This window comes from Centrocercus urophasianus, unplaced genomic scaffold, assembly GCF_019232065.1.
Source record: "Centrocercus urophasianus isolate 14NV4802_14NV808 unplaced genomic scaffold, USGS_Curo_1.0 seq_15, whole genome shotgun sequence".
Classification (NCBI taxonomy): domain Eukaryota; kingdom Metazoa; phylum Chordata; class Aves; order Galliformes; family Phasianidae; genus Centrocercus; species Centrocercus urophasianus.
The window spans coordinates 6,234,647-6,252,592 of NW_024884697.1; the positions used below are offsets into that span (position 1 = coordinate 6,234,647).

Genomic DNA, 17,946 nt, shown 5'->3' on the forward strand with positions numbered 1-17,946 from the left:
CCCTGCATTGGCCTGTGCCAATGCATCACCACTCTTGATGAGATTTTTTTTTTCTTAATATCCAACCTGAAGTTCCCCTGGCACAATTTAAGGCCATTATCTCTTGTCCTATCACTGTTATGTGGGAGAAGACACAAGCCCCCACATCACCACAACCTCCTTTCAGGCAGTTGCAGAGAGCAATAGGGTCTCCACTGAGTCTCCTCTTCTACAGGCTGAACATTATGTGTACCCATGCATCCCACTTTGATGCAGGGCAAAAGGAAGCTTTGTGAGTGTTGGCTTCTTAAATGTCTATCAGTAAAGATACATTACCTTGAAATTCAGGAAATTTTTTTCCAGATAGGTTCAGGTGTGCATATCTTCTACAACCCATTTCTCTCTTCACAGAGGATTTGTAATCACAGAAGGAGAAACCATGTGGACTAGGCTTCAACAAATAGCCTTGTTGAAAGAAACCTACTTGCAAAGTGATATGAAGAGATGTCTGCCCTTCTTTTCTGTCTGTCCTTTCCTTTCTGTGCTGTGGCATATACGAGCTGTGAAGAAGAGGATGAGCCACAAGGAGGTTTGTCTCTCATCAGTTTTGCTGATGCAAGTCCTTAACTTTGGCTGTCATGTCTCAGATTCAAGAGTGATGAGCCACAAAATGACAGAGGGACTGAAGCACCTCTGCTATGAGAAGACAGAGACTGAGAGAGCTGGGACTGGAGAAGAGGATGCTTCAGATCAGGGGATCTGATCAATATCCCTAAGTACCTGAAGAGAGAGTGCAATGAGAACAGAGACAGGCTCATTTCAGTGGTGCCCAGTGCCAGGACAAGAGGCAGTGGGCACAAACTGGAACACAGGAGGTTCTATGTAGATATCATGAAGCACTGATGTTGCCAGAGTGCTGGCACAGGTTGCCTAGAGAGGCTGTGGAGCCTTCTTGAAGATATTCAGGAACCACCTGGACGTGACCCTGGGCACTGTGCCGGGTGTCCCTGCTTGAGCAGGGTTGGGCCAGATGTGCCCAGAGGTCTCTCTGACTTTTTTATGTTAAGAGCTGCTTTCGTCTAGAGAACTAATCTAATCAGAACGAATCTAAACTCAGAAACTGCTGAATCCTCCAAGTTTCATCTCAGTGACATATAACATTTCTCCTCCAGCTTTGCTGAAAAAGAACAGACATTGGAGCTCCTGCTTCATTAGAGCATAATGAGGCAAAATTGTGGGGCTTGCTGGCGCCACTCAGCAATTCAACACCATGATCGTCCTCAAAGCCAGCAAAACAGGAGAGCTGCCAGCCCCTCCTGCAGCACGTGGCACTGGCTCAGGGTCAGCAGAAAACATCCATTGGGGTTTTACTAAGGAGCCTGCCATCACAGTAGCAACAACCGAGTCAGAAGTAGCCCCGATGAGAGCAGGGACAGGGCAGGAGTAGCAGCTGAAAGGCACTGGGGCAGAGCTGGTCCGGAATTGCCATTCCTAAGGGCTGCAGGGAGTGTTAATGGGCCCCATGTGCTGCAGGAATGCAAAGCTCTGCGTGGGCTGGGAGAATTATGCTCTTGACATTGGGAGAACTTCCTGACTGAGAGCTAATTGCTTTGGCCTGTGAGTGTCTCTGCTCCAGATTAATGTTACTGAATGGTAAACCTAAAGGAGCAGCGAAACCAAAGGCAGATAGCTGTCCTGAGTGAGATGCTGCTGGTTTCACCTCACATTTCTGGGGATATGGAGCATGCTTTAGTTCAGTTTGTGTTTAATTGTGATTTAACTGTAATACAAAGATGAGACTGGTCCCATTATGGTTATTTCATAATGCATGTCTCCAACAAGGGCCTACAGTGAAGGCATGCAGTCAACTATCCCTACCATGCCACTAACCACGTCTCTCAGTGCCACATCTACTCTCTTTCTGAACACCTCCAGGGAAGGTGACTCCACCACCTCCCTGGGCAGCCTGTGCCAATGCCTCACCACTCTTTCTGAGAAGAAATTTTTCCTAACGTCCAACCTTCACCTCCCCTGGTGCAACTTAAGGCCGTTTCCTCTCACTGTTACTGGAATAATATGAGACCAGACGCAGAGATCCAGCTGTCCCATTTTTTTATTATCTCTGATTGCTGACCAGTGAACCTAAAGCTGAACTCTTCTTGGGGAAAGAATCAACTTGTTTGAAGGATGTGCTTGAGATGAGATCAGCCGAAAATGTGGACATTCCGTTGGAAGCTCGGTGTCCAGGAACTTTGCTTTTATTTGTAACCCACTGAAAAACTCTGCAAAGGTTTGTGTGCTCAATGAGAGGAACGTGCAATGTATTGTAAGGAACCCGCTCAGAGGGGGATTGGACTTGATGATCCCCAGATCATCCAACTCCAACTGGGATCCCCCAGACCTTCCAACTCCTGCAACTCTATGATTCTGTGAAAAGGTGGAGGGACATGCTGCCAAAGGAGAAGGAAACAACCCTGAGAGAGAAAAAGTGAGTGGCTCTGAAAAGATCTGGAGAAGGCACATGCACAGAGGTTCAGTAGAGATGTCAGTGGGTTGGAAGGAGAAAAAAAGAAATGATGCTCTGGAGTTTGTGTTGGTTTGAGCCCAGTTTGGTTCTTGTGTGTGGGCAGAACTGACAAAAGTCACAGACCGCAGAAACACCAGAAACTGAGGGAAACAAGGTTCCTTCTTAAGGGACTCCTCCACCACATATGATGTACTGAATCTTTATTCCCCAGCTCCTTGTTAACACAATACTGTCAGGCTCCACTGCCAACCTTGAATACTTCTGATTCATTCCTGTGGTTCCCTGAGCATCCAAATGAGACAGAAATTTGGTCGGCTAACTTATTTAGGAATGCCTTCTCCCCTTTCCTTTACTGCACACACTGCAGTATATTGCTGGCATTGTTTAAACTGTTACTGGCAAACAGTATTGCTCTGTACATTATAAATAGAAAGCAGGCAGCAAATGGAGTTAAATGTGGACCGAGAGGCACAAATTCCTAAGCAAACAGTCTGTGTGTCTGACAGGAAATAGAAGAACGTTGTTGAATTTGCCCGTGGCCAGTCTAATCTAATCTTTTTTTTTTTTTTTTTTTTTAAGAATGTGATATTGTATGTCTACCAAATAACAGCTTCTTAAAACTGAAAATAAAGCCACTAATACAGGATCTCCCCAGAACATCCAAATTACTTAAACCTTAACACGGCTTTGAATTCTGCTTTTCCAGTGTTCTCGGGTGTCAGATAACAGTGAACAGCAGCTTACACAAACACACTGAGTTGCACAGGCAATAACCTGCCAACATGTCTACAAAGGACAGGCTGGTAGCAAACCCCCACCTTGTTCATAAATGCCCTTCATCTGTAGGAAAGATCACAGTGACACTCAGCTCCCATTATCTGTGATAAAACAAAAACTGTGCTGCAATCCAAGATGCCCTGCAGTGCACTGGCGGTGAAGTGCACCCATCTGTTGTGAGTTCTGCATGATGCAGGCATCTTCTGCGTGAAACGCAGCACAGATGTAAAACTTCTCACTGAACTTCTCAGAGTCTATCTTATTTTGATATATATTGATTGGTTTTATGGGTTGGGTGTTTTTTTTTTAGTTTTCCTTCGAGATTGAAGTTTTGCAAGAATTGTGGTCTCTTCTGGTGACAACTGGAGTGAAGAATGTTGAGTTTGCAGCAGTTTCTATCATTTTCTGCTGGGGTAGCAAGGACTTCTGGAAATTAAGATTAATCTTTCCTTCTTCCTGTCTCCTAAAGATAGCAGGAGTCTCTCCCCTAACTGCACTGCAAGCTCATTTCACAGCTAAAAGCTTTTAATTAAGAATTATCTATTCCTACTTCTCCCTCATTTCTTCCTCAGCTTGCTTCATCTTTCAGATTTTAGAAAAAGGTTTTGCCACCCTGACAGTTTCCATTTCACACTCAATATGAGTTGCAAGAATCCAGTCTGTTCAGTGTTCACTGAATATTCTTCTATAGATATCTTTGGGGGTTTACTGTAAACTTGGAGGGCCAAAAAATTTCCTTGGACAAGCAGATCATTTTCAGTTTCGTGTTGCAAACCTTGAAACACCTTTATTTTTTTAGTGAGATTTACATCAGAGAATCATAAAGTTTGGAAAAGATCGCGAAGATCATCCAGTTCAATCATCAGCCCATCCCCACTAATGACATGCCCACTAATCACATCCCTCAGTGCCACATCTGCACATTTCTTGAAGACCTCCAGGGATGCTGACACAGATGGGCAGCCTGTGCCAATGTCTCACCACTCTTTCGGAAAAGAAATATTGCCTAATATCCAACTTAAACCCTCCTTGGCGCAACTTACGGCCATTCCCTCTCCTTTTATGATCAGGAAGCAGAAGCTGATCCCCACCTCATCACAACCTCCTTTCAGGCAGTTGTAAAGAACAATAAGATCTCCCCTGAGCCTCTTCTCCAGACTGAACAATCCCTGTTCCCTCAGCTGCTTCACTTAAGGCTTGTGCTCCAGACCCTTTTTTGAAGGGCACGCATTTTGGTTTTGGAATAGCTTACATTTTCTGCTGTAAGAGCAGGCAGAGTGACATAAGCTTTGCTTTGCTGGAACAAACTACAGAAAAAAACTGCTAGGGGATGAAGAGCTGTATGTATCCCAGCACTCAAGGAGAGGTTGATAGAGGTCTGGACGCTTCTTGACCTTCCCCTCATGTGAAAGCCTAAGAGCTGAACATCCTCAAACTCTCCATCTCTGCAAGCCAGGTGCTGCTACTTTCTCCCTTGGTGTAAGAAAAGAAGAGGAAGAGAATGCAGACAGGAATTAAAAAACAAGGGCTGAACCATGCCTGCGACTGTACTGAGGTCAAAGAGGATCCTGCAAACCCAGAGGCCTGGACCTTATTTCACAGTGGGTGTACGTGATCCTACATGCAGGGCACAGCTCCTGTTGATCTTTGTTCTGCGGGATGAGGACATGAATGAGCTGGGTCTGAGCAAACACTTAATACACAACAGAGCATTGTGAGTATTTTAATTACAGCCTCTTGCTTGAAAAACATAATGGTGTTCCGCAGTGGTAACTTATACTGCAAATTTGTAATAGTATTATTTACTTATCTTTAGACAGACAACGCAATATGGCAAATGGGAGCTTAATAACTTGTTGATTACTTTAGAAATGTCTTGCAAAAAATATGCAGAAATAAGTGATAATAAAAGAGGAAAGGATTAGTGCTGCTGATTTAAAACTTTATGAGGCAGATTCTAAATCCTGACGCTGGAGCATTTGTTCTAGCATATAAAAATGCAAAGAACAGACTGGCGGAGTCCTTGATCGAACAACTGGCAGGCAAGTAGCAATAAATCATGAAAATTACATTTCCTAAACTTTACCTTTTAATAAATGAGGTGCTGTTCGAAAAAATAGCCTGGGAGAACATGCTCATACAGCACTGCTCGCTCAGTAACAAGCCAAATCCAGCTCTGCATTTTGGCTGAGCTGCACCAGAGATAGATTTGGCTCCGTCCCTCCATAAACATGAATCAAGCTGTTTGCATTTTGTCATTACACTACCCTGGCCCAGGAGGATACATTTCCTTGGCAACTACAATTAAGGAGCTGACAAAAATACTACATATTATCTACATCATTTTTTCTTCCTTAACGAAAGCTGCATTTCCCCAGCCCTACTCCTCCCTGCGTGAGGAAGATTAAGGGGCCCATCCAACTTCCTGCAACACGAGAGATAACATTTCCAGTGGTTTCGATAGCTACAGCAGAATTCAGTTTGTTTTGCAATTATTTATCAGATTGATAGGCTGAGCCAGGCAGCACTTCCAGCCCCATTGGCTCTACTGCCTACACCTCAGTTTGTAAAACTTTTTCTGTCCAAGGTGAAGGCAAAGAGAAGGAGAAGGTGGCTGCAACAGCGGCTGCACTGAGAACACTCTGAGTTTGCAGGTGTTTGGGCAAGGTTACACTGACTAACACTCTAGGAAATCACCAAGAGCATGATCTACACAGGTGCTTCAGGATCACACGCACATTTAATGAAATAATAGAAACATAGAATGGCTTGGCTTGGAAGGGACCTCAAGGATCACGAATCTCCAACCCCCCTGCCACAGACAAGGCCACCAACCTCCCCATTTAATACCAGACCAGGCTGCCCAGGCCCCCATCTAACCTGGACTTGAACACCTCCATGGGCTGGCATCCACAACCTCTCTGGGCAGCCTGTTCCAGCACCTCACCACTCTCTCTGTAAAGAACATCTCCCTGACATCCAACCTAAATCTTCCCTCCTTCAAGTTAAAACCATTTCCCCTTGTCCTGCAGTTATCTACCCTTTCAAAGAGTTGACTCCCTTCCTGTTTATAGGCTCCCTTTAGGTACTGGAAGGTTGCCATGAGGTCACCCTGCAGCCTTCTTTTCTCCAGGCTCAAATGACTCACAAAAAAAATGCTGTTCTACACATTAAGGCTTTCATCCAATTGGCCAAATGGATCCTGGTGATATCAAAAGCAAAGCAGTGGGGTTTGGGTCCTAGTCCCTTAGACACTTCCTTGGATACAAAATGCTCTTATATCTCATAGGCATTGCTTGAAGATGTTACACTTCATGGATATCTCTGACTGAATGTGCCATTGGGAAAATGGAGTTGCAGCTCCTTCCTTTTACTACAGTGGGACCTTCAGGCTTGGCTCCCACTTGGTTTCTCTGTAGCAGAGCTCAGATCCTGGCTCGCCCTTTAGGAGCAGCTGTAATCTTCGCCTTCCTCCTGATATGTCAAATAAATTATAAAATAAAGTATTTATAGTCCCTCATGATTTTATGCTCTGTAAAATATTCTGATGAATGCAAATCCCTCTCCCAAACCCTTACCAGATTTCTATTCCTGATCCAGCACAAATCAAGACTAAATATAAGAGAAGAACTAATAATTCAAGGAATTTCCATCATGACTCTTCCCAGCTAGATGTTACATTTTAGGATGAAAATAGCAACATGTGCATTGATTGTAATAACATAAGATAGTCTTCACTGAGCATCAGGAAAGTCTTCAAGAACACATTCGCAAGAAGTTTGTCAAACTTCACTTTCAGGGGAAATGTCAGTGATTTCAGGACTTGCGTACAAATTTTAGGCTGCATCCATGAGCAGTGCATTTGTTCCCTCCTTGGGAGGAAGCTGACAGTGCAAGTTGGCTGCAACGCATGCTCATTGTTGTTAGAGATAAATTCTAGTTCAGCCGACTGAACCCAACTTGCAGTCTTCTGCCTGTCACTCCGACTTGCCAGGAGGTGAGTTCCAGCCAACATATCCATCCCCTGCTGTCTGAGACACAAGAGAACAGTGCTTCTATTGACTGCACTCCACAGACCCATCTTGGTGACCTGTGAAGTTTTCACCTAGCTGATGGTAAGTCAGAAAAACAGCAAGAGAACAAAGCAAAGTCTGCTTTCCTCCTCTGTTGCTTGCTTGCGTGGCAACATGATAACACCACTATCAGAATCAGCAGCCCTTTTCCGTTCTCATAACAAATCAGTCGTTGCCATCACATAGAAAACGAGCCTGAACCTGCTTTTGGTTGCTTTTGAGTATTGGGTTAGGGGGATTTCCACATCTGTTTCCTGTGCTTGCGGCTGTAGAGCAGGAAGAGCATTGCTCCACACAGCAGCTGCTAACCCTTGGGGGAGCCAGCCTGTGAGCGTGCCTGGAAGTCCTTCACACTTCATCTCCTGTAGCTTTGAAAACACAGACTGCCATTGAACCCACCCAGTATGTGGAGTCAGGGCAGGAGCCTGAATGGGGAGAGGGTTTGATTTGGTTATAGTTAAGAAAAAAAGGGGGGCAAAAAGGAACAAAGCAGTCAGTGAAGGGAAGGAAATAATGAAACCTGGCCTGAGCAGGAATATTTCGAGTACCAAGCATGCCAGCATGAGAACTCATCTCCTCCCAGGGCATGCCTTGGCTGTATCTTCATGCTCTAATATGGACAACTGCTGTGAAGATTTCCCTAATTGCTCTCCTTTGTTTGCTTCATGAATCTCTCCAGGATGTCCTCTCTGCAGGAGGAGACATATTTTCAGTCACTCCTGCTACTGACCTGGGTGGAATGACTAAAACACCTTCCTTGTCACATGGCTGGCTTCTCGCAGCCCTCTCCCCTCTAGTCCATGAGGCTGCAAGAAGTCAACCTTCACTTGCTTAGGAGAGCCACCACTTCCAGTGCTATCAGTCAGCATCATCCTCTGAGGTTCTCTCCAATCTCAGCAGCCAACAAACTCTCCCCTTGATCCATTTTCTTTGTCAGTACTTCCTCACTGTGTGTGACTGTCAAGTCTTGCACATTTATTTGCTGTAACAAGGCTGTTTCTCTCTTTCTTAGGCTTCAAAGGACATAAAAACATGTAGCTCTTCCCCACTCATTCCCTCCTCACAAAGAAAGCTTATGAGCAAGGAAGGATAAACACCTGTCATTCAAAACCTCTTTCCCCAGTAACCTCTGGCCATCTGGCCCCTGTCTCTTATTCCAAAGCCAGGTAAGTTGTCTGCCTGATTTCCTTCAGCTCGTTTTCACACTTTCCAAAACTTGAAACTTGCTCACTGCCGAGCGCTTGAGACTGATTAAAAATAGCTTGTGTTGGGCAAAACAACCAGTGAGTTTTCCACTGCCTGCCCCATACAAGGATCTCATGTAGCACCTTGTTGAATGCTAATCACAGAATCACAGAATGGCTTGGGTTGGAAGAGACCTTAAAGTCCATCCAGTTCCAACCCCTCCTGTGGTCTGGTTGCCCCCACCAGCTCAGGCTGCCCAGGGCCCCATCCAACCAAACCTCAAGTACCTCCAGGGATGGGGTACCCACGGCTTCTCTGGGCAGCAGTGCCAGTGCCTCATTGCCCTGATTTGAGGAAAGATGAGATGTTACTGCAGAGGTCATCTCTTCAGCTTGGATGTCCCAGTAAGACTGATGAGGGCCTCCTGAAGGCTTGCTGCCCTCATCATGAAGTGGTAGGAAACAAAAGAAGAAAGAATGCGTAATTTTAGAAGACTTCTGCTTCATATAGCAGAAAATAAATAGAGGACATTGAGTGTTGTCCACAAAGCAGCCAATGGCAGCCCAGAAAGCTGGCAGTGCATACAGAGAGACCTTTAAAGTCTTCCTGATCGCATTGTGTCTGCAAATTCAAGAGCTGTAGCACAACAAAAGCATGGCAATGTACTTTAGATAGCATCATGCCTCTCTTCAACATGAGCTTCCTAAGCAAAAACCAGTGCAATGCGGCGTTGCTTATCAAACACTGATGTAGTGTGCTTTCACCTTTATCCTCACCTTCACCTTTTAATCCTTAACAAAACGTGCTCTGAATGTGCAGCAAAGACGAGTGTTAATGAATCCCCAGCGTGCACGGAACTGCAGGGCTCAGTGTGGTGTTCAGTACAGCTCTGGGATTACATACAATTAGAGCGTCTAGACCGCATTCAGCAGGGATATGGATGGGGTGAGGATTACAGCTGAGAAATCAGACAGATTCAATGAGAGTGTGGGGGGCTGGTTTGTGTGGGAGAGGAAGCCAAGTGGAAATGCAAGAATGCACCAGACAAATTATCACTGGGCCTGATTGTACACCTCCAGCTTCCTTGAATCTAGAATCATGGAATCGTCTGAGTTGGAAAGGATCTCTAAAGGTCGTCTAGTCCCAACTCCCTTCCACAAACATGGACATGTACAGCTAGATCAGGCTGCTCAGAACTCAGGTTCAGGTAGGCTGAGCTTCACCACCTGTATGCTCTCTGTATGTGGCCTTCTGCTTTGCAAACACCAAGCTTTGATATCTCTTGGACACGAAAGCGCAGAACCTTTCACGTGGTCCCATCAGGTCCACCTGGTCCATATAGAGTCCTGAGTAGATTAAACCCTAATTCCAGGTCCCCAGACTCTTTTAATCCCCAGGCAATGCTGCCAACCATAGCTCTTCCTTTATAGAATCTTAGTAACGTAAAGGTTGATCACCTAGTTCAACGATCAACCTGTCACCACCATGCTCACTAAACTATGTCCCTCAGTGCCATATCTACCTTCCCTTCTACTCATCTAGGACATTACTGCCATATGTAAGAATATTCCTAAAGAAATCAATGCACAGTCACAATCTATTTGACAAGCCAAGAGTAATTCTCACATCTGAACTAGAAAAAATGTCCTATTTTCTTTCTCCTGCTCCCCATGCAGGCAGCTGGGCCAAAACCAATCCCTTCATGCTGAATCTGAAGGAACACACAGAGAAGATGACTTGTCTCTCCTCAGCCTCAGGCTCATGGCACAAAGATTGGTTTTCCTATGCTGGGGCACAGCAGCACTGAGCATTATTCTCAATGATATCTGAAAAGTTGTGGCGATCAGGTGAAGTCCCTGGTGACTGGAAAAAAGGCAACATCACACTCATTTTTAAGAAGGTTAAAAAGGATACTGACCTGCCAGTCTCACCTCTGTGCTGAAAAAGATCATGGAACAGATCTTCCTGGGAGCTGTGCTAAGGCACATGAAAGACTGGGAAGTGATACAGGAGAACCAGCATGGCTTCACCAAGAGCAAATCCTGTCTGACCAAACTAGTGCCCTTCTATGATGATGTAAGTGCATCAGTGGACAAGGGAAGAGCCACTGATGTCATCTATCTGGATTTCAGTAAGGCCTTTGACATGGTACCCCACAACATCCTTCTCTCCAAATTGGAAAGATCTGGATTTGATGGGTAGACTGTTCAATAGACAAAGAACTGGCTGCAAGATCAAATCCAGAGAGTGGTGGTCAGTGGCTCAATAGCTGGATGGAGATTAGTGATGAGTGGTGTCCCACAGGGGTCAGTGCTGGGACCAATATTAGTTAATATCTGGTGGATGGCAAGCTGGACATGAGCTAGCAATGTGCCTTCACAGCTCAGAAAGCCAACCATATCTTGGGCTGCATCAAAAGAAGCACAACATCAGGGCGAAGGAGGTGATCCTGCCCTACTGCTCTGTGCTGGTGAGGCCTCATCTGGAGTGCTGCATCCAGATCAGCAGTCCTCAGTACAGGAGAGATATGGACCACAAAAATAATCCAAGGGATGGAACACCTCTCCTATGAAGACAGGCTGAGAGAGCTGGGGCTGTTCAGCCTGGAGAAGAGGAGGCTGTGAGGTGACCTAAGAGTGGCCTTTCAGTATCTAAAGGGGAACTACAGGAAAGAAGGGGACAGGGTAGCAGGGTCTGTGGTGACAGAACAAGGGGAAATGGCTTCAAGCTCAAAGAGGGCAGATTTAGGTTGGACAAAAAGAAAAAGTCTTTTACAGTGAGGATGGTGAGGCACTGGAACAGGTTGCCCAGAGATGTGGTGGTGTACCTGGAGACTTTTGAGGTGAGGCTGGATCAGGCCCTGGGCAACCTGATCTAGCTGTGGTGTCCTTGTTCACTGCAGGACTAGATGGCTTTCAGAGGTCCCTTTCAACTGTAAAGATTCTATGATTCTATATCCTATTCTTATTTGTGTCTTGAGCTTTGGCACCCCAACAGTACCCAGGATGATATGATCTCTCCTTGTCTTCTGCCTTCCTATTCCATACTTGAGGGAAGTATGCATAGACCTGCTTTGTGGTTGCTGTACGTGGGCTCTGTGTGTATACAATGGCCAAAGACTGCCTTTGGGAGCTCACTCCTATTGCTCCCTCGTGTCAGGCTGCATAGATGTGTCCTAGTGTGTGTTTCAGAGCCAGATGGTCCTCCCACTTGTTGCTTCCCACCAGCCTGTGCATCCAGATCAGAGGGGCCCCAGCAGGAAGGACGTTATGCTGAAGCACAGAAGCTCTTTTAAACACATCTCCAAAGTCTAACGTGGAGAATACCCATGCTAGACTTTGCCTCCAAAGCATATTTAGCCAATTTGATCCAGAAACCTGACCATATTTTAGAGAGCATATCCTTTACACTACTCCAGGCAGGCCTGTGATTGGCAAGCTTCACACAGTTCCAAATGTGAGCAGGAAGAGTCTCTCTCCAGCAGACAGTTAAAAAAAAACACATTTTTCACTGCATGAATACTCAAGTTCACCTACTTCTTTACTTACTCATCCAGCAGTGCTGTTTGGTGGCATGCAGGCACGCCACAGCATCACTCCTGTTCTCTCCCTCTCCCCTCACTAAAATAGGACAGAAGGGTGAGGGGGAAAAAATGAATATTTGTGAGGGCAGCAGACCTGTACACAGAGCTCCTGCCCACTCAGACCCTTCTGTAACCTCCCAGGGATTTTGCCATCCCCCATGGCCGCAAAAGGAGCGGTGCTCTGTGACACCACACTTTATGGAGAGTGGGTGCAGAAAATACTCTGCTGATCTTTTTGGCATCAAGAAGACATTTTCTACTCTGAACAGACCCACAGAGACTCAGGGTTTTATTCTTGCTTGCATGACAAGCAGTAGGTGTGGTAGGTCTGAGGTGTTTGGGAGTGTTCCACTATGCCAGAGCTGGAAAAATAAATCTCTAGCCTTTCCATGAAGTTTTCACCACCTGTCCCATTCCTTCCCTGCCGGAAACCCAGCCTCTTTCCCTCCTGTAGATAGTGGCTGGAGCTTTGCTTGTGGATGCTCTTTCACAAGTAACACCAGCGCTGAGAAGTAAACACAGTGCCACTAAACTGGGAAAAGCAATAATTGAAGTTTGGAAGGTCATGATGATCTTTTCTCCTTTTTCTCCTCTTGGGCAAGAGCAGCTACCAAATTCTTAGACTTATTGTCTCCTCATTGTCTTTTGCCTTCCAGCAGCACCCTGGAATCCCCATGGGTTGAGGCTTTGCCATGGTGGTGGCAGCAGCATCACCTTTGGAAGTTTGTTCAACACAAAGACATGGCAAAGCTACAGAGCCGAGGGAAAACCCCTCTCAGCAGGAGCAGATCTGAATCCTTAAATCATAAAATCATAAAGATTGGAAAAGACCACTAAGGTCATCCAGTCCAACCATCAGCTCATCCCACCATGTCCACGAACCATGTTCCTCAGTGCCACATCTGCCCTTTTATCTGTACTAGTGTTTTTACCCAATGCTATACACATCATGCTTCACACATGCCCTTTAGATCATATTCACATCTGTTCTGCTTCATACACTCTAGGTTAAGTGACTGAAATTTTAAGACTAGAGAGGCAGAGACAGATCCAGTGGACAACACACAAACCTGACTTCATCAGGAGAAGTTTAGAGAAGATTACTTGTAGAGCCTGTGGTATGCAAATGGAAAAAAAGGAACATGAGAATCACTGAACCTGATCTAATCTAAAGTCCTGTTAGCTCAGTATCCAATCTCCAAGGCCAAATAAGTGACTTCAGAAGCTGATAAGCACATATCTTCAGCCATGAGGTTTCTATTTCTCTTCCAGAAGTGCTGATAACTTAAAAATCCTTAAATTGGGTCTTTTTCCAGCCCTTCTGCCCTGAAGTTTTTCAAGCCTTGTATCTCCTGGTAAAAAAATAGGCACTCGAGACTAAATAATTTAAGATGTGTGAACATAGTTTGTAAGCCCAATATCTCAATATATTGTACTTCATGGTCTTAAGTTAAAAGAAAAGATTTTGTTAGAGGAATAGGTAAAATGCTGATAATGGATCTTGGTAGAGCAAATTCCATGGGGAATTGTAATGGTGCATTTGCTGGGATGTGGCCATTACTGTGTGCATCCTCAAGCAGTCACAAAGATTATGCCTTAGGTCCCATCCTACAGATCAAAAGTAGCATAAAAGTCTCTCCTGCATGCACAAGCAGATTCACAGAAGGAAAGTCCACCTGAACCTTGCACACAAACTTTCTTCTACTAAGAATGGTGACAGACCTGCTCCTGGAGAGGATGAATCTGTGGAGCACAAAAGACTGGAGGAAGGCTCCTTGAGTTCTACCCAGGAGGTCTGCCAAAGGTTCAGTACCACCTAAAGGCTATGTCAACAAGATTGTTCCTCTGGAATTTGCCAAGGAAAATTACTGTTATGATTAAAGGAAAGGTTTTGAACGATTAGAAGTTTTGCTGACTCGGTTTCATGTGTTTTAACTGAGTGCCAGATTCTCCAGCAAGATGTTTTTGATGTCTAGGGTGGTCCAAAAGGAATTTCAAGAGAAGTGATTTACACTTTGTATATGAGAGCAGGAGGTGAGGAAAGCCTCACTGAGCACAATGAAAGAGCTCGGGATTTCTATGGAATAAAATAATAACTGGGCTGAACTGCCAGACCCCTTAATGACCACATTCTCTTTCCAGAGATGGTAAAATGATGGACCAGCAGTTTTTAAATGAGCCTTACATTTCCAGGAATCTCTTTGCTTTTTTTTTTAAATAAAGGAAACATGGGATTAGAAACAATAGTGTTAAGATACCGAGATAAAGGTTATCCTTAAGTATATTTAGCCTGATTGGAAGTAGCAAGTATCACAAACCCCTCAAGATCTCCAGCTCCATTTGCCCATTTTAGGAAATACAAATAAATCCCCCAGTATTTGCTTGCTTATCTGCCACATCAAAGGAAAAGTGCTCACACAACAATGTCCAGTGTAGTTCACTCTTGTGCTGGCTGGTGGCTTCACATCCTACGCCTTCTCCCTGCCACCCATGGAGGAAAAGAGAAGGAATCCCACAAAGGAGGTGTTCCTGGCTCCTCAAAAGCTTTGGAGTTGTGAAATGGTCCAGAAGCACCAGGGAACCCATTCCTCTATAGATTCACTTTGCAATAGATGGCCAAATAGAAACACTCACAGTTTTAGGACGGCCAGGACAGGGCACAGCTCACGTGCAAATAACGTGAAAGAATCTGCTTTCTGAGCACTGTCATGTTATATGGCATCTGTATTTTGGATCAAATCTATGTGCCATGGTGGCTTTTTTCAAGATGGACAGTATATATTTGCACACATTGTAGAAAAGAAGGTCTTTTTAGGTGCTTCTTATCTCAATACGCACAAATGGGGCAGAATTTAGAAGTGTATTTGTGATACTGATGATATTTTGAGCCGTTTGTTACTGGGGAATAAACTATGTTGAGGCAGTTCCTTTTAATAAGACATCTCCACAATCTGTGCCCTTTCTGCCCCTTTATTTCCAGCACTTCCCTTGATTTTCAGCTTCCAATTTGTTATGTGGCATTGCAGAGAGACTGTCCTAAGGTGTGGGTGCTGCACTGCTCAAAACATCCACTTTCACACACCACATAGAATTATAGAACTGTTTGAGTCAGAAGGAAATCTTAGAGATCATCTAGTCCAACTCCCCTGCAATGAATAGGGACATCTACAGTCAGATCAAGGCTCTCAGAGCCCTATCCAACCTGACCCTGAATGTTTCCAGGGATGGGACCTCCACCACCTCTTTGGGCAACCTGTGCCAGAGCCTCACTGTTTGATGGAAGCAGTAAAACATTGGAGACCCAAATCCATCTCTGGTCTAACTCTGTTTGGCACTACTGAGTTCTTTCAGCAATATCCTTTTTAGACGCTGCTTCATTTGTCATTTGTTAACCTGATGCTAAAGCAGCTTTTTCGCTGCTGAGGAAATAAACATCTTGGCCAGTTTGAGCTTTTCCTGTGTAAGTTGCTACCTCAGGAAGAGAAGTCTGAGATAGCAAAATGTTTCATTCCTCAGTAGCTGAATAAGGAAGTTGGGGTTTAATGGAGAAATTCTGCAAAGCTGTGAGCTAAGGACAGACAGACATGCTGAACTGCAGCTGCCAGCAGAAGAGCAGTGTGTATAAACATGGAGTCACCGAATCATAGAATGGCTTGGGTTGGAAGGGACCTCAAAGGTTAACATGGTTAAGAATACACATGGTCTGATCCTGCATTTAAGGAAGACAGTAAAAGAAATCATTCTGAAATGCTTAATAATGTGCATGGCGCAGTCATGTGCTTTCTTGCCACCAGCAGCAGACATGGCCTGATGCCCAGGCCTTATTGGGCAGTTCACCACCCAATGCTGGTATTTCTGTCTTGTCAATCATTAAACGTAATGATCAAGTTAATTTAAGCATCCTTGTTCTCCAAACCAGATGCAGAGGAGTGATGTATCCCGTTGATGTCCATCACATTTTAAACCACTCCAGCTATATGCACACTGAGCTACCTGCAAACATTCCGAGTCTGGCACCAAAACATGATTTCTGCTTTGCTTGGGTGGCAGCCAGCTCACTTGTGGTACAGCACATAACCACACTGTGGCAGAAAGAAGAGAGCAGCCATCCTGTGGATTTTCTTTAGCAAGAAGCCAGAACACTGTTTTCCCTTCATTTCCACTGGTTTCCTACTGCAGCTTTGCTTTCAGGCTCTGCGGAGGTGGGATGGGTGGTTTGAGGCTGCTCTGTGGAGTTTATCCTTCCCCAGCACTGTGGTATTGATGGCTGGTGCCAAGAGAAATGCCCAACGATGGGCTTGGTAAAGAGGGTGCAGTAGCAAAGTGATACAGAGAAGAGAAACTTGCTGTTCGCACAACACAGCCTTATCTTGGAGCTGTTAGTACGGATCTCTGTGCCACTCATCTTTAAGCAGAAATCTGCCAACTGGAGGGCAGTGGGACAGCCAGCCCCAACACTGCAAGTGATCAGAGAGCAAAAGGTAATGGACTGAAGTTACACCAAGTGAGGTTCAAGTTGGGTGTTAGGAAAAATTTCTTCTCAGAAACAGTGGTGAGGCATTGGTACAGGCTGCCCAGGGAGGGGGGTGGAGTCATCGTCCCTGGAGGTGTGCAAGAAACAGCAGACGAGGCACTGAGGGACGTGGTTAGAGAGCATGGTGGGGAATGGCTGGTGGTTGTACTGGATGACATCAGTGATTGCTTTCATGTGTTGTTTTATTATTATACTTTTTACTGTCAAAGGTATTAAGGCAAAAAAGGCATCTTCGCAAGCAAAACTTAGCAAAACTCATACTCTTATTTTTAAAGCATATTCTCACGTCAGACCGTGTATTTGCCTGAACTGTACATGTGAAGCCCTAAGTGCACCACTCCTGTGCTGTGAAGTTCTCAGCACGTTACAGATGGACATAACATGAGAGGTGGTTGAGTCACCACCACTGGAGGTGTTCAAGAAACGTATAGGTGTGGTACTAAGGAAGATGGCTTAGTTGGCAGTATTGGCAGTAGGTCAATGGTTGGACTGGATGATCTCAGAGACCTTTTCCAGCCTTGGTGATTCTACAGTTCCATGATTCTAAAGTTGGAAAGACCAACAAAATCATCTAGACCAAACATGGGAGAGTTCCTGAGGCATCAGTCTTTCCTACAAATTCATCTTTGTATCTTGCTGCTCATTAACTGGGTTTAGCGTGGATGTTTATGACAAATAACCCTTCTGTTGTGTATTTTGTTTTAAGACTAGTTTCTTCACAGACTTTCATTTCATTTGGCGTCGTCCTGTTTTTAGCCAGGAAAATACAGATTTCATTTTACAAAATTGACACGCATTCCTGTCTGCAACATTAAAAAAATTGCATATGTTTTCTGATCTTTTCAGATTTGAGATGGAAAATATTTGCTGCTCTTTTTCCCAGAAAATCAACTAAATATTGCTTACATTCTCTCTTCAGTAGAATCGAGATAAATCACAATCCAGAGGGCAAATCTCCAGCTCAGTATTGATCTCCATCTCTGCTCATTAGTGTTTCTGTTGGATTGCAAATGCAAGAGCCAGGAGCTTTGCTTTCATTTGTCTGACACAAAAAATAAAAGCTACCTCACAGCTGATTCTAACTGACGAAGGGTGAAAAATACATCGGTGAAACATTTTATTTCACTGCTGCTGCCTTACAATGCTGCCTCCAGGACATGGCACAGACGTGGCACACAAAGCCCTTCTTGTCCAAGCAGGGCAGATTCAGCTCTGACATGAGCAAGGAAGACAGAAATACCTTTTTTCTTCCACTCGTTTTCCATCAGCATAATGCCAACCTTTGCAG

At 44.8% G+C, this 17,946-nt stretch overlaps 1 protein-coding gene and 1 long non-coding RNA gene across 2 annotated transcripts in view; one reads left to right on the forward strand and one right to left on the reverse strand.

The window, feature by feature from the left end:
* The window catches only part of FAM107B (family with sequence similarity 107 member B), a 118,942-nt gene that overhangs the window by 75,856 nt on the left and 25,140 nt on the right, over positions 1-17,946 (reverse strand). The gene's annotated exons all lie outside the window — the stretch shown is intronic.
* LOC122158609 lies at positions 7,226-14,026 on the forward strand. The gene is made up of 3 exons (XR_006168266.1): positions 7,226-7,398; positions 8,369-8,522; positions 12,781-14,026. It is a non-coding gene; the product is annotated as an uncharacterized LOC122158609 (long non-coding RNA).